We start from the raw sequence: 14,565 nt of genomic DNA on the forward strand, positions 1-14,565 counted from the left end.
TCCTCACTGCTACTAAACTGCCTTCTGGTGGCCGACAGCGCAACTACGAGTCTTTAATAGAAAGAAGAAGAAAACTTTTTGAGATTTTATTCCATAAAAAAATTACATATGCAAGAAAAGCTAATTACCTTTCGTATAAGAAATGAACGAAATCGGGAACATCATTTTGACTTACGCTGTATATTCAGCTACAATAAGGTATACCAAGTTTTACTCTTCCCTTTTGCTGTTTTGAGAAAAGCCTAATTCTAAAGTTGCGGATTTCGCAATAATTTAATATTTAAAGCGTTATATCTACTAACAGCGTCAATATCCAAGTAATGTGCTATTTCAGTGAGTGCTAATAGTGAGCTTTCATGCCGAGTAAAAAAAAAAATGGTAGTGTTGTTTAACCAAGATATTAAGGGCCGAAATAAGTAAAAATACAGTGGAAACTTGTATTTTAGGCCCTCTTTATTGCCGCATAACAATGGAAAGCAACAATACCCCATAAAACAATTGACTATATACAAGCAAACAGTGTTACACTAACAACATATTTTTAAGAAGTATAGATAGAACCTCAGAATTGCATGTTTAAGGCCAGTGGTGGCGACTGGGTTCCAAAACCTGGGGATGGGGCGGTGCAATGACAATTTACTTTCTCTTGGTAGACAAGGCTTACCATTAAGAAGCCATAGTGAGGAGGCAAAAAAATGGGGAGCAACTATCCCTTAAATCGTCGCCAATGTTTAAGGCTGCCATTTTAATTAGAACGTGAAATCGGAACATTTTTTACCACACGACTCCTCTGTTTCCAACCATTAATATCGTGTGCCGGAACCATCTGAGTATGCGTGTTTGCCCATTTCTCAATCAAAACATCTGTGGTATCTGTTGGCAATGGGCAATCCACTCGACAACGCGAGATTCTAACTGTGGGCTGCGAACTGAACGCAGGCAGTTCTCGAACATTTCTATCTGATTAGAACCAGAACACCGCTAGTGTGTCTTGTCCTCCCATGCTTGCAGCTCTTATGAAAGCCGAAACCCACCAACTTGTCCATATTCAGGTACTTGCAAGTGTTCAAAATTGTGATTGATTCATTGATCTGCTTTATTTTACTTCGCCTTTTGTGCCACTTTTGGCTAATTTGCGGAGATTGGGATGAGTGATGATATTATGAAATTGATGAATGGACACTCAAAAAACATCCATGTCCAGGCCGGGATTTGAACCCGGTACCCCTGGCCTCGTAGCGCTATGTGATAAGCTCCACTAGGGGCGGCTGTTTAAAGATGCCTATCACAGCTTCCTCAGTCTTGTCATATATCGGTACGAAACAAAGGAAGTTTTCTCGAATATAGCCGGATCGAGAAACAATTAATGCACAGTTCCCAACACATCTAATGTTTCGTCTCCCAATGTGATCAAATGCTTGTCTACAGTGACGTGCCCAAGGGAGGGTTGGTGGGGTCATAACCCCATTTGACAAAGTATTCCTTAAAAAAAAAAGAACGTCAAAGACAGACAAATATGGCAAAATGAGGACTGACCACCAAAAATAGTATTCCTAACCCCTCTCCCTTCCGGAAATTCTGGGGATACCACTCTTTATCTCGGACACATTATTTATAATGAACTCACCAGAAGTTTTTATCATTTCGTATAGGAGACTTAAGTAAGATCGTTCTTCCCGCAGGTTTGTATATGATCCTTTATGGTTTTGTCGCCTGCCTTCGCACCTAACCTTAATAAACACCTAATTTTCCATCCTTGTGACTTGGATCTTCAAGACTTTAGAAGATTGATTGAATTGCTTTATTTTACTTCGCTTTTTGTGCCACTTTTGGCTAATTTGCGAATATGGGGATAAGTGACGATATGATGAAATTGATGAATGGACACTCAAAAACATCCATGCCCAGGCCTGGATTCGAAACCGGAACCCTTGGCGTCGTAGCGCGATGTTGCAACATCCTCCAGTTGGACACCAGTCGTCACAAAGTTAGTCCGCTACTCCATTTGTCGGGAACATTAGACTCTTAGTAACTCATCAAGGCTTGCTGGGTAACAAGTATAAAAAAGCCAATATCTGAAATATCAGTATCTGCTGTAGGTTCACACATGCATATGCATTTTTCTATTATATAAGGTTACAAACCGCATACACGGAATTTGGTCCGGGCACAACTAAATCATCAATCAGAACTTTGTTTTTCAGTTGATTTGTGCAGTTTATTTCTTTCTTAATAAACTGCTCCAATACCCGGTATTGCTGAAATATTAACTTTAGAGAAAGACCCCTTCGATCTCTTCAGCCCTCGACCCGAAATAGCACTACACTGAGGCTCCGGAAGGTCCGCTGTCGTCATTGTCTTCATCTTTGGACCCGAACTGGAACTAGATGTAGACTTCGTTACTTTTCATTTTCAAATCACTAGATCTTATAAAGCCACCAATGGACACTGATCGACTGTATGAGTTGCCACACTTACCTCTGAAGTCTCATTAACCGATTCTATTGTACAGATCAACCGGGAAATGAATATTCTCATTCTAGAACGTTCAGCAGGAAAACGATTCGTTAATGTAGCCAGTAGTAGTTCGACTGCTTCTCTTATTCAAGAACGTTCTCTCTCGCGCTTTCCAGAGATTAAAAATTACAACGAATCGTCCTACTTGTGACGCTACCTTTGTTGTGCAGCTTTCAAATGCTGACAAGTTTTTCCATAGTGCTCAAGTTCGCTGCGACAACACCGAAAGCGCAAGAAAAGTTTACGTGCAATATTATGAACAACAGGGTTATAAAACATTCTTCGTCTTGCCTTGATAATTATTTCTCTCTTTAAGTCATCGTCCTATTATTCAAGAAGACAAAAACCTATTTTTTTTCTGAAGTAAATTGAAAAATTTCCGATCCTCACCTTGGATACGTGCTATTAACAATAAGAGGGTTATAGAACATTCTCTGTCTTGTCTCGATAATCATAACTCTCAAATTATGATCACATTATTCAAGAAACTAAAAGCCTCATTTTATCTAGTGTAAACAGAAAATTTTCGGTGGGGGGCTGTGGGGGGCTCGAGCCCCCTTGGATACGTGCCTGATGTCAGATTAAGATCAATGACTTGCCTGTTGTATGCAGTAATACCGATCTCACTTCAAAACCTTTCTACGCTGAATATGACATGGTTTAACAAGTTGAACAAGGGATGCTGGACGGCGTGAGGAAGAAAATGAAGGGGTGATGAGGCACCCTTCCCCACCTCCTGGCGGGCCCCCTGATTCTAAGTAAACCCAAACTCATACACGAAAATAGTTATCGAACTACTAACACCGAAAAAGTTACCAACTGTATATTGCCAAGTTCATAGTTAATGCCAATCTTACATACCTACAAGTTTCTTGTGAACAATTTAATAAGTGTAAAATATCAGCACTATGCCACGAAAATTTCTGTTGTCTCGGCACGGTGAGGTTGTCAGTTTCGGAATGGTGTCCTTCCTTAATCCACAAAGCTGCATACTTTGGGGCAGGGAAATCTTATGACTGAACCATAAATAACAAATGATTTTTCAATGGTGTCTGTTACATAGTTAAGACATGGAATAATATATCCTTTCAATTCCATTTTTCTTTAAAGGGATAAAAACACTTCTGGCAGGGATAAAAATAATTTTCTTTTGCAGGGGATAAAATTTATTGTGGTGGGGAAATCACCAGCAGCTCCTTCGCTTAATTTGCACACTGCTTAACTCATTTAATTATTAACCTTCCTAAAATACCACTCTTTCTCCCCTCTGTCTTAACACATTCTCCCCGCTCCCGAACTTTCGTTTCATTACTAACATAAAAAGTAAAGTGTTCCCTTGTGCTTTGCACCAAGCTATGAAGGCGTATACGGGGTGTGGAGTTAGGGCCCCACACTTTCTTGATCACGGCCGAATGTGGGGCCCGCCTTTATCTCCCAGAGTATTCTGCACGTACCCACTTTATACGACGCTGGGCGGGCACCAGAGCCGCTTGAACAGGTGGAAAAAATCCCGGGTCTCTCGCATGGTAGTCAGACGCTAGCTGAGCTACCGCGGTTTTCATTACTAGCAATGCAGATGCAATTCAATTACTAGCAAGTAAGATCTTACAACCAAGTTCGTTTCTAGAACGCCGGAACAATCTTGGTCCACTATATCCATGAGACGTTATCTAGATTTAGCTTCAGTGCCTCGTACATACATATAATTCAAACCGTCAATACATGGACGAAGAGAAAAACGGGGGAACCGAAATTCCGCTGATCTGACGCCCTTGTTTATTTTAAAGGCAGCAGGACACTAAGCACCTACCCCTGAACATATGCGGGTGGAGGTTGGGCGTCTTCAGGAATTTCCCATTTTTCTTTCCTTGTCTGTTTATTACTGAGGGAAAATGCAGGGCTTGAAGCTGAACGCTAGTTGTGGAAGCATTCCCTTTCATCCCGTGCTGCGGCGACCTATTGAAAGATAAATTATTTTCTACAGCACGCTGCATTCTTTATGGAACCAAAACACAATTATAGTCCGCCCCTTCCAAGGTCAAGTGGAAACAACCTGAATTTGTTTTCTAAACATATGAAGTCACGTACGCGGTCACGAAGACGACGTGGGCGACTCAATGCTTTCCGTATCAAGTTATGTTTATTCCGTACTGAAAGAGACAAACAATATCCAGTCTGTAGGCCACATCGAACCAACGAAAAGCGACGTACAATAACGAAGAAATAACTAATTCCACAAAGAGGATATAGATATCTCACATATTTAATAATAATAATAATAATAATAATAGTAGGTAAAATGTAAAGTTTCCCGCGCATATAGCACCGTGCATGAGGCAAATTTAGGGGACGTGGGAGCACATATTCTTGATCTCGGCCATTTTGGAGGTGATGTGTTCAGCACCACACTCCGGCCGCCCTTACTCCCGAGGATTACCCCAAGGTACTAATTTTTTTGAGTCAGGGTGAGCCTCAAATAATAATAACACTAATAATAATAATAAACTTCTGTATCTGTATAATAAACGAAACTTTGTATCAAGATACTTTGAGAGTTACTTACAGATATGTACTTAATTTTACATTCATTTTGGAAGACAATGTATGTTTCATAATTCCCGGGTCTCTTTGGTTATTCCTAGAACAAACTTGTTTATGAGATGGGGCCTAGTGTTGTGTAGGCCCCACCAGATCAAAACAAACATTGGAGGAGCAAGGGAGTTTGTGCTTTCTTCATAGCATTGCTAGCGACCTCTGCCCTGTCACGAATTCACAACTCTCATAAACAAATGCGTGTGAAATAATGTGTAACTGTAAAGACAAGAGAAGAATTCGCACGAAACCTAGTGGTGTGAAAAGTTGGGTAAAGTAAGGTTGAACCCGCATTATTTTATTTTTTAAGAAATAAACTTGAAATGAAAGTGAGGAAACAACAACACGAACAACAAAAAGAGAGGTTAGGCAGAAATATTGATCTGCTTTCCTGATTATACATACCACATTTCATTTAGCATAACAGAGGGCTTCCAGCCATTGGATGTAACCGTCACTTGAACCTTACATCCATGCATATACCTACCTATATGTATGTATGTAAATATATTTATGCATATTCACTACTTACCCATTTTTGACATTTGCAACGCTCTGTAGAAATTAAATATTCAGAGCTTAATCATCGAAACTCAACAAACAATAGATGTACAATTTGCCAGTAAGAAATTTTCTTTTCAGTGCATAGGTGGGGAGGGGGGGGGGGAGCGGGAACAAAATAGAAAACTTACAACTCTGCTAAGATGGTAATTACTGTAAATTTAGAGCTTTTAGGCAGATTTTTTTTACAGTCGCTGTATACCTTTGAGGACTAGAGTGATAATTCATTTGAGTAAAATTGGGTCAAGGCCTTCGATAAGGCGGGAGGAAAATGGATTTTCGCTATTTTGCGCGATTACAAAATGCTGTAAGTTGAGAGATGTTTAGTTTTTCTTTCGGCGAAGTGACGAACTTGATTGATTGATTAATTTGGTGTTTTAAGTCCACTAAGGCTAATCGGGACTGGACCTACAGTTTCAAGTGGGATCCAAACCATTATGTGCCTCTACTGGGTAGAAGTGGCGAACTTGTTTCAACAAGTTAAACTTACTCTAACCTCTGGCGCGCAACTACTCTAACCTCTGGCGATATCTTGAATTGTACAAACATTGCCACAACAACAAAAACAGTGCTTTAATGTTGCACAAATATCTACACATTCAGTTGCTTGCTATAAGCGAGTGGTGTCAAAGCTACTATTTTAAACAGTGGATCTACAAGCTGATGATCGATTTGCTGACTGGATTGGTTTTCGTAGACACACCTGCATAATGTCGTTCGAATCTGTGCTTCAGGACAACTCAGGGCATTATTAAATGCCTCGATACCCATGGAGAACATGATAAGCTGCAACCCTAGCTCCAACTTGTTCAAACACAAATCTAGAACATATTTTAAAAACGAAGATTAATTGCTTCACAATGAAACTACTCGTTACGACCCTGTTGATTACAATTTTACAACTTTGTTCACTACAATGATAAAAGCAATTGAGGATTTGAGGAATACAAGGGTGGAGGAGCGGCACCTCACGGTCGTACACATGCTTGACACATGCGTACATGAACATACCTTAGCCTACAAGAAAAATTGTCCTTGCAAGAAAAATTGTCATTTAACCAACTTTTACCTCAAGTATGCATTTTGTATGCGATATTCAATGGGAATAAAATTTGACTATTCCTAAAAAAAATATTTCGGTCCCCCCTTTTTCTTCTATCTTTCTCGGCGACACTGTAATGCTGACAGACGCTCTTTGATATTTTCAAAATAAAAGGTTTCCTCTATTCGGAGGAACGTTGTTGTCCATACCTTACTTTCTTCTGTTTTGTTATTTTACGTCCTTTTTTTACCTCTCCAGGTTAATCACAATACAATGAGGATGAAGGATGAATTGATGAGATAGATGACGGAACAGACACATATCGATTACCCAAGATTCGAACCTAGAACCTAGGATCAGTGTGTGAAAGTGCAACCCCCCCCTTTGAAAGGTTAGCCCCCAGTCCCTGGTTTCTATCCGGCCCTCTGGATTACTTCCTGCTTTAATCCTTCAAACCCTCCTTTCACCTCACCCTGGGTGCAAAGCGAGCAGATTATATTTGAGCCGGAAATACGAAAGGGGGGTTTCACATAACAATTTATATTTTTAGTCCCTGGTTCGTTACGCATGTACATGAAGTGAATAAACAACTGGTTTAAAATGGACAGTACTGTAGTTCTTAGAGTTAATTCAGCAAATCATAACATTTCTAGTAGTGTCTCCTCGATGGCGCAGTGGTAGCGTCGTCGCCTTGCAATCAAGGGGTCCCGGGTTCGATACCCGTTGGAGGTACATAGTGGTTCGGATCCCACTTTAAACTGTAGGTCCAGTCCCGATTAGCCTTACTGTGCATAAAGTGGACTTAAAACACAAAATCAACAAGAACAGCAACAACATTTCTAGTAGGATTATATTGTTTATTATACGTTGTTATATATATATCTCTGCAAAATTATCTCTGCGGGCCTACCCTCAGCTGAAATGATATTCCGTTCATTACAAATGCGTTTCCTTACGCCTTTACTCTTTCTTTTGGGCATCAACTATTCAATACGGAAATATCCAAATATTCAAAACTTTTCTAAAGGGTACTTGGGACAGCAAACAGGGGTTGGCTTACACCAAATGCTACATTCTTATAATAGTCTAGCCACCAAAAGTGGACTAAACTCGAGGAGATATTCCTCGTCGTCGAAAGATGGGGAAACACTGTTTTCTATAAAAGTCCAATTGGCTTTTTTAGTCTGGGTAAACGTCCGTGGACGTGGACCACGTAGCGTTGGAAAATTCCACTGTAACGGTCTTTGGAAAGACATCTCCCCCACTGGAGTGATAAAGAAATCTAATATCCAGCAAAGCACAATCCAATGAGCACATACACTTACATCCAGTAATAACATATAAGTACGCACATGGAAAACATATTACTTTACCCTACACCTTGTAGCTGGCCAGCAATTAATTAACATATTTCCAAAACCAGTAATGCTCAATCCGACCATTACAAGTGCTCCGAGGTTTTTCTTGGTTATGACATTTATGTTACGAAGATTTCATGCAAAATATACAAATAACAAGTACGTACAGGAGACAAGCAAGTTGCTTGAAGGAACAGAGGGTTTCGTACCAAAGCAACAAAATGCAAGGGATACACCACCTGGATCTTCTTTGCAATATTCAAAACAGCATGCACTGCACGTGAACGGTGCAACTAGACTAGGAGAAAAAAACGAACCTTTCCGAGAGTCACCCAATCTACAGGCAACTGAGCTGCTTATTGCGTCGCCCCGGTGTGGAAGGTCACACTTGCTTCTTAATGTTCGTTTCAAACGACACTTGTTTCTTGTTTACTTATTCTTCTGAAATCTGCTTTTGCCTGAATCTTCCTTAATGCATCAAAATATCTGCTTTCGAAAGTTTTAATGAGCACGTTTTAAGAACATCTCAACGACCAAAGTCAAGAATTAGTAAAACTTTTGACTGTCTTCTAATCACCGCAAATTAGCAAATATATTTCCATCAATGGATTGTAAATTGATTATGTACGAGTTACATGTAAATATATTTTGTAAACTTCAAGTTAGTATATTTCATTGATTGATTGATTGATTTGGTTTATTTTACTTCCAATTTCTGCCACTTTTGGATAGTCGCGAAGATGAAGATGAGTGATGATTTGACGAAATTGATTAAGTGATACTCAGAAAGCATACTCATGCCCCTGGCGCTGACCACTCCGACGGTTAGTGTATTTCATTTTACATAGAACTTTAAATAATATTTTTCTTCCATGTGCAGCAAGTTGTACCACAGTTATGTTCGGAATTTGGCAACTTCGACATTTCCGTTAACGAAACAAATAGTTGATGAAGGTACGATGAATAAAAGCGAACTATAAAGATCACATTTTATGTATTTTCCGTCCATAATTATAATACGAATAAAGTTAACCCACAGTTTTAAATTTTCACATGCAAATTTGCTTCATTATTCGGGCTGGTTGATTAGAGGATAACAGCAGTGTACGTAAAAAGCATCAAGCATAGCGTTATGGACCTCAGGTTGAAATTCTAAGTAAAGCATGCAGGTGCAAAAATCCCTCCACTTATTTCATGAGTTCATGATTCATGCTTATGTCACGTCGTAGATATGTAAAAAGAAATTAGAGAGGTGTTTACAGTGTAACTGCGAATGGTCTATGCTATGTGTACTAATCAGAAAGTAGTATATCCATAGTTGAACTCACATTGACAGACAAACAATTTTATCGACATGTCAATTATTCCATAATACTAGACTTAAGACTACATTCAATCCAATTTGCAATTATTTCTGAGCAATCGACAGGTATATGTTGTCAAATTGTTTACCCTCACTTACAAACAGAACATTTTGCTGAGAGAAGTTGCCATAGGCATAACTTGGTGGAGGCAAGGGCGGGCAACCGCGCCCCCCTCCAAAATCATGTGTTGAGTGAAAGAGAGGTATATTCCACACATAAAATGTCAGAGACAGAAAATAGTTCAGAACTCAAGGTGCTGTCAGGAATGTGTGAATTGGTTTGAGTTTCTGTTTTAAGTCCACTTTATGCACAGTAAGGCTAATCGGGACTGGACCTACAGTTTAAAGTGGAATCCGAACCACTTGTGCCTCCACCGGGTATCGAACCCGGGACCCCTTGATTGCAAGGCAATGACGCTACCACTGCGCCATGGGGGAAGCCCCAGGAATGTGTGAATATAAGAACACTGATCATGAGTTTCAACCCAGAACTTTCTTGTGTGTGAGGAACAACATTTACGAGAACATTTTCCAAATTTGAAATGAAATGTTCAAAACATTTCATTTAAAACCTCCATGAGTTCAGGATGCTGTGAGCATTCTTTCTTGCCCTCGAAGGTTCAGGACCAATACACTGTATACTCAAAGCTACTGGGCATTAAATACTTCGCCTTATTGCTGTTTTGTATATTTAACAAACGAATGATATTAATAGGTCCAAAATGATAAATGAATTTTACTCGGACGCAACTCGTCAAGGAAGGAAACTGAAGCTTCATTAGATTTTTGATTGATTGATCGATTGATTAGGTGTTTTAAGTCCACTTTATGCACAGTAAGGCTAATCGGGACTTGACCTAAAGTCTAAAGTATGATCCGAACCATTCTGTACCTCCACCGGGTATCGAACCCGGGACCCCTTGATTACAAGGCGACGACGCTACGCTACCACTGCGTCATCGGGGAGGCCTTAAACTTCATTAAAACTAGAAGCTTCACTCATACTTGTGTGCTATATGTGGTATGTGGCGGATCGGATTTATATGCTATATAAAGATCGAAATATGCTATGCATAAAAACACCTTCGAAATTGTATTATGGTCTATTTAGTATGTTTATGACCTCACGGATACTCTTGGGGATGCCACGTCTCACATGATTCCAAATACTGAAGGAATTCCCTTCTAAAGCCCACATTTATTGCGTGGCTGGGTACCATCATTTTTCAACATAGATAGCGCAAAACTATTGCATTTCTATCACTTGTATTTGAAGAATAGATATCGTTTACAGAGGAGGAATTGATGAGTTGCTGGGCTCATTTATAGTTTTCTTCTGCAATAATAGAACCATTATGCACTAGAGGTATTAACTGCTCAACATGAGTGACAAAACTTGCTGCAAACAAATTGTAAAATTTACACGCTAGAAAATAGTTTAACTATACTGTGCTAGATGAAACTAAATTCATGCAAACAACCTCACACCGTACTGCATACTTTGCACACCATGGTACAGAGTTTTCAAAGGCCTGAAACCCAAAGCACATGACCAGTTTTCTTGAAATATATTATTATTTAATGAGGATACAGGGGTAAAAATGATGATAAATAATTCAGAATCACCCCTTCCCCTCTCCAGGTACACTTTGGACTCATCGTATATACATGCTTGAGCTCTGATTCTTGTTCTTTAAAAAATGGCAGAAATGCAAAGAGCGAACTATCGTGCCCTCTCACAGAAAAGACTACAAAATTTAGAAAGATAACTACATTGGTTAAATGTCCAATTTATAAAGTAGGTATTGTCAAGGTTTTCAGGGCTTTGCAAATACTGTGTGGTCCTTACGGCATGGAGGAAGTCCTGCTCTTCACGGCCACCGGAAATCACATGAAACCGTGGAAGATTTATGCGTGTGAAAAATTCCATACAAGTCGATATTTCTGTGCTGGGACGTACACAGTGGATAGCAGAAAGTCAACGAATCTGAAAAGTTTAATGCATGCTGTGTGACGTATAAATTATCTTGTTAAGTTGTTGTTCTAACCTCACTTTACGCACTAATAGGATAATCGGGACTGGACCTACAGTTTAAAGTGGGATCCGAATCACTATGGGCCTCCACCAGGTATCGAACCTTGGTTCCTTGAATACAGTTTAAAGAATATTGACAACAATTGTATTTGTAAATTCCCACGTGAATAACCAGATGCTACTTTAAATATCAAAAATATTAAATTGAATACTAAATGCGAACAGTTTGCTATATATTAAATAATTCTGGCATCAGCGAATGTGCATGATCATCATCTATTCACTGTTGAAACAGTTTGACCTTAACTCCTTCAATATTAAAATTTCTAACATGTACTATTTGAAACAAGTATTTTCAGGTGGGGAAGGCCACCTTAAAACAAGCCCGCAAGGACTAATATTTGCAACCAGAAAGAAGAATGCTCTTTTATCTCCTAAGTTTAAATTAAGTATAACAACAAAAGTTTGCTGTGTGTTTAAAATTTCTATTCGGCTTGTTAATTTTCCAATACATAATTAATGGTTTCAAAAGTTTAATTAAAAATTGATTTTATATTAATATAACTTTTTAATTTTACAAATACTGTAGTTATAGGATGAAAAAAAATTCGATCCTGCCTCCCCCCCAAGCTAGGTCCCAAGTTACGCCCATGGAAGTTGCTATTTAACATATCTATCAGATTACACGTTAGTAGCTTTAATTGAGTCCAAGATATTTAAGTATAAGAATATTTTCATTGTTGACTTTCGATTCATTGCCTCCCATAAACAGACGGATACTCGCATCCAGATACTTTATACAGCTCCTTGCTAGTATTTGATAGGTCTACCTATCTACGCTTCTATTTTATGGTTTTTGACTATCTATCCAATTATTTCGTGAATGACTACAACAATTAAATGAAAGACTCAATGGAGATTTTTAATAACGCGTCCGGTTGGTTTGACAAATTTCAATTTATAGCTCGAACCGTTTTGATCACGTCACCACTTTAAAATTCAGGGTGATTCGAAAGTCGAAAGAGAAACACCCATATAATTTCTACAGATATTATAAACCGTGACTGCAATCACGTGCAGTATGTAGGAGTCTATGTGTCCATACCTTACTTTCTTCTTTTGTTTTGTTATTCTACGATATTTTTCTACCTCTCTAGGTTAATCGCAACACAATGAGAATCAATTCATGAAAGTGGATAGAAAGTTTTTCTTCTTATTTTTCAAATTGGAATAGGCAAATTACATCCAATTCATGTAAAATTTTCTGAAAAATTGAATGGTGAAATCCGGTTTTAAGATATCTGTATTACTTTCGAAGTTACGGGGTGTCAAAAAGTACCGACGTATAAACAGGCAAAAACATGAAACCACCCAATTTCATCACAACGCATAACGTTAAACCAATAATATCATTACCATTGTGTCTTGGACTAAAGAGTGCAACAAGAATACCCGCTCCAACTTCAAATCCGCTTATTTTTTAATTCGAAAGGGGATCATGTGTCATACCGAAATAACGTGAAATTTTCTGAAATATCACATTTTGAAATCCTTTTTAAGGGATTTTTATTCGTTTTTGAGTGTCTGCATAATATAAAATGACGTACTTAATAATGGTTCTCCTGAACTCGAAAACTATCAAAGATGTTTGATGTGTTACTTACCCCTATTCTCATTTGAAAAAAGGTTAGATCAAATATGGCGAATCCAATATGGCGTACGGGGTATCTAACATGCCTCAGAGATGAAGCACTTTATCTCCTAATAACGCATATGGCTACATTAATGGTCCATGTTTCGTTGAATGGTGACATTATTAGGAAAATAATGTCAAAATTATATCATTACAAAAAGTGGGGAAAAGGTCATTTCAACGCAGAGTATCATGAAGGGAAATACAAGAATCTTAGGAAAGAGCGTACATCCGTGAGACGGAGGAAACATAGGGATAGATGTAAATAATGTATGGACTTATATTAGAAATAAAAAGAGGGATTCAAGTAGTGATACTTTTGAATACAACAATGAAATCTTACACAATGGACATGATATTGTAAATGCATTTACTACCTACTTTCTATCGGTGTACAAAGATGCTTCACAGTACTCTATAGTTGAATCAGATAAGTGCGAAACCGGAGTGCTTTCCCAACTCGATATATCGTATATCGAATTGAACGATATCGAGGAAGCAATTAAAATGTTGAAAGCCAAAAAAGCAGTGAGGATGGACATCATTCCTCCCTATGTGGTCAAGGGGTGCGCTGAACCGCAAATAAAACCATTGAGTATAATATTCAATAACATTTTAGAACATCACAACTTCCCATCAAAATGGAAAATCACTAAAGTTAATCCCTTCCCAAAAAAAAGGCAAATGCAAAGAACGTTGATTGCTTTAGGCCAGTGTAAATTCTCTCAGTTTTTTTGCAAAGTGTTTGAACACATACTGTACGACAGAATAATGGCCAACGTACGACCGGCTATATCTACCATGCAACATGGTTTTATATCGCGGAGGTCGACAATCCCAAACCTTGCCGAATTTGCACATTTTGTAGCTTATGAATTAGACGAAACGAAACAGGTATCTATGCTGACCTGGCCAAGGCGGTCGATTCGGTAAATGATGACATTTTACTTCAGGAACTATCGTATTTTAATATATTTCTGAAAACGTAATTATACTGCTAAAATCTTACCTCATGGACCGAAAGCAATTTGTCAATTATAGAGGATACATATCTCGGGAATACCCTACGCCTTCTGGGGGGCCACAGGGATCCAATTTGGGCCCACTCATTTTCTTACTCTTTATTAATGACCTCCCGAAAATTATTACGAAATCACGTTGACTTATATTTGCTGACGATGTAAAAATATTTAGAACAATTTGCTCTGACGAAGACAACCTAGACTTGCAGGCAGACGTAAATAGATTACTACAATGGAGCGAAAATAATAGACTTTCATTTAATCTTGATACATGTCAGGTAATGTCTATAACAAACGCTGAAATAAAAAGAAACTTCCAGTGTCAGATGGGAGGAAAACAAATAGCTAAGGTCACTAAATTCACGGATCTTGGTATCACGTA

The 14,565-nt window shown here is 38.6% G+C and overlaps 1 long non-coding RNA gene and 1 other non-coding gene across 2 annotated transcripts in view; both read right to left on the reverse strand.

The window, feature by feature from the left end:
• LOC145999919 (uncharacterized) overlaps window positions 1-14,565 on the reverse strand; it is an 80,554-nt gene that overhangs the window by 25,010 nt on the left and 40,979 nt on the right. The gene's annotated exons all lie outside the window — the stretch shown is intronic.
• Window positions 9,800-9,874, reverse strand: TRNAA-UGC (transfer RNA alanine (anticodon UGC)). Its single transcript has one exon. It is a non-coding gene; the product is annotated as a tRNA-Ala (tRNA).

This window comes from Lepisma saccharinum, chromosome 16 (genome assembly GCF_977018435.1).
Source record: "Lepisma saccharinum chromosome 16, izLepSacc3.1, whole genome shotgun sequence".
NCBI lineage: Eukaryota > Metazoa > Arthropoda > Insecta > Zygentoma > Lepismatidae > Lepisma > Lepisma saccharinum.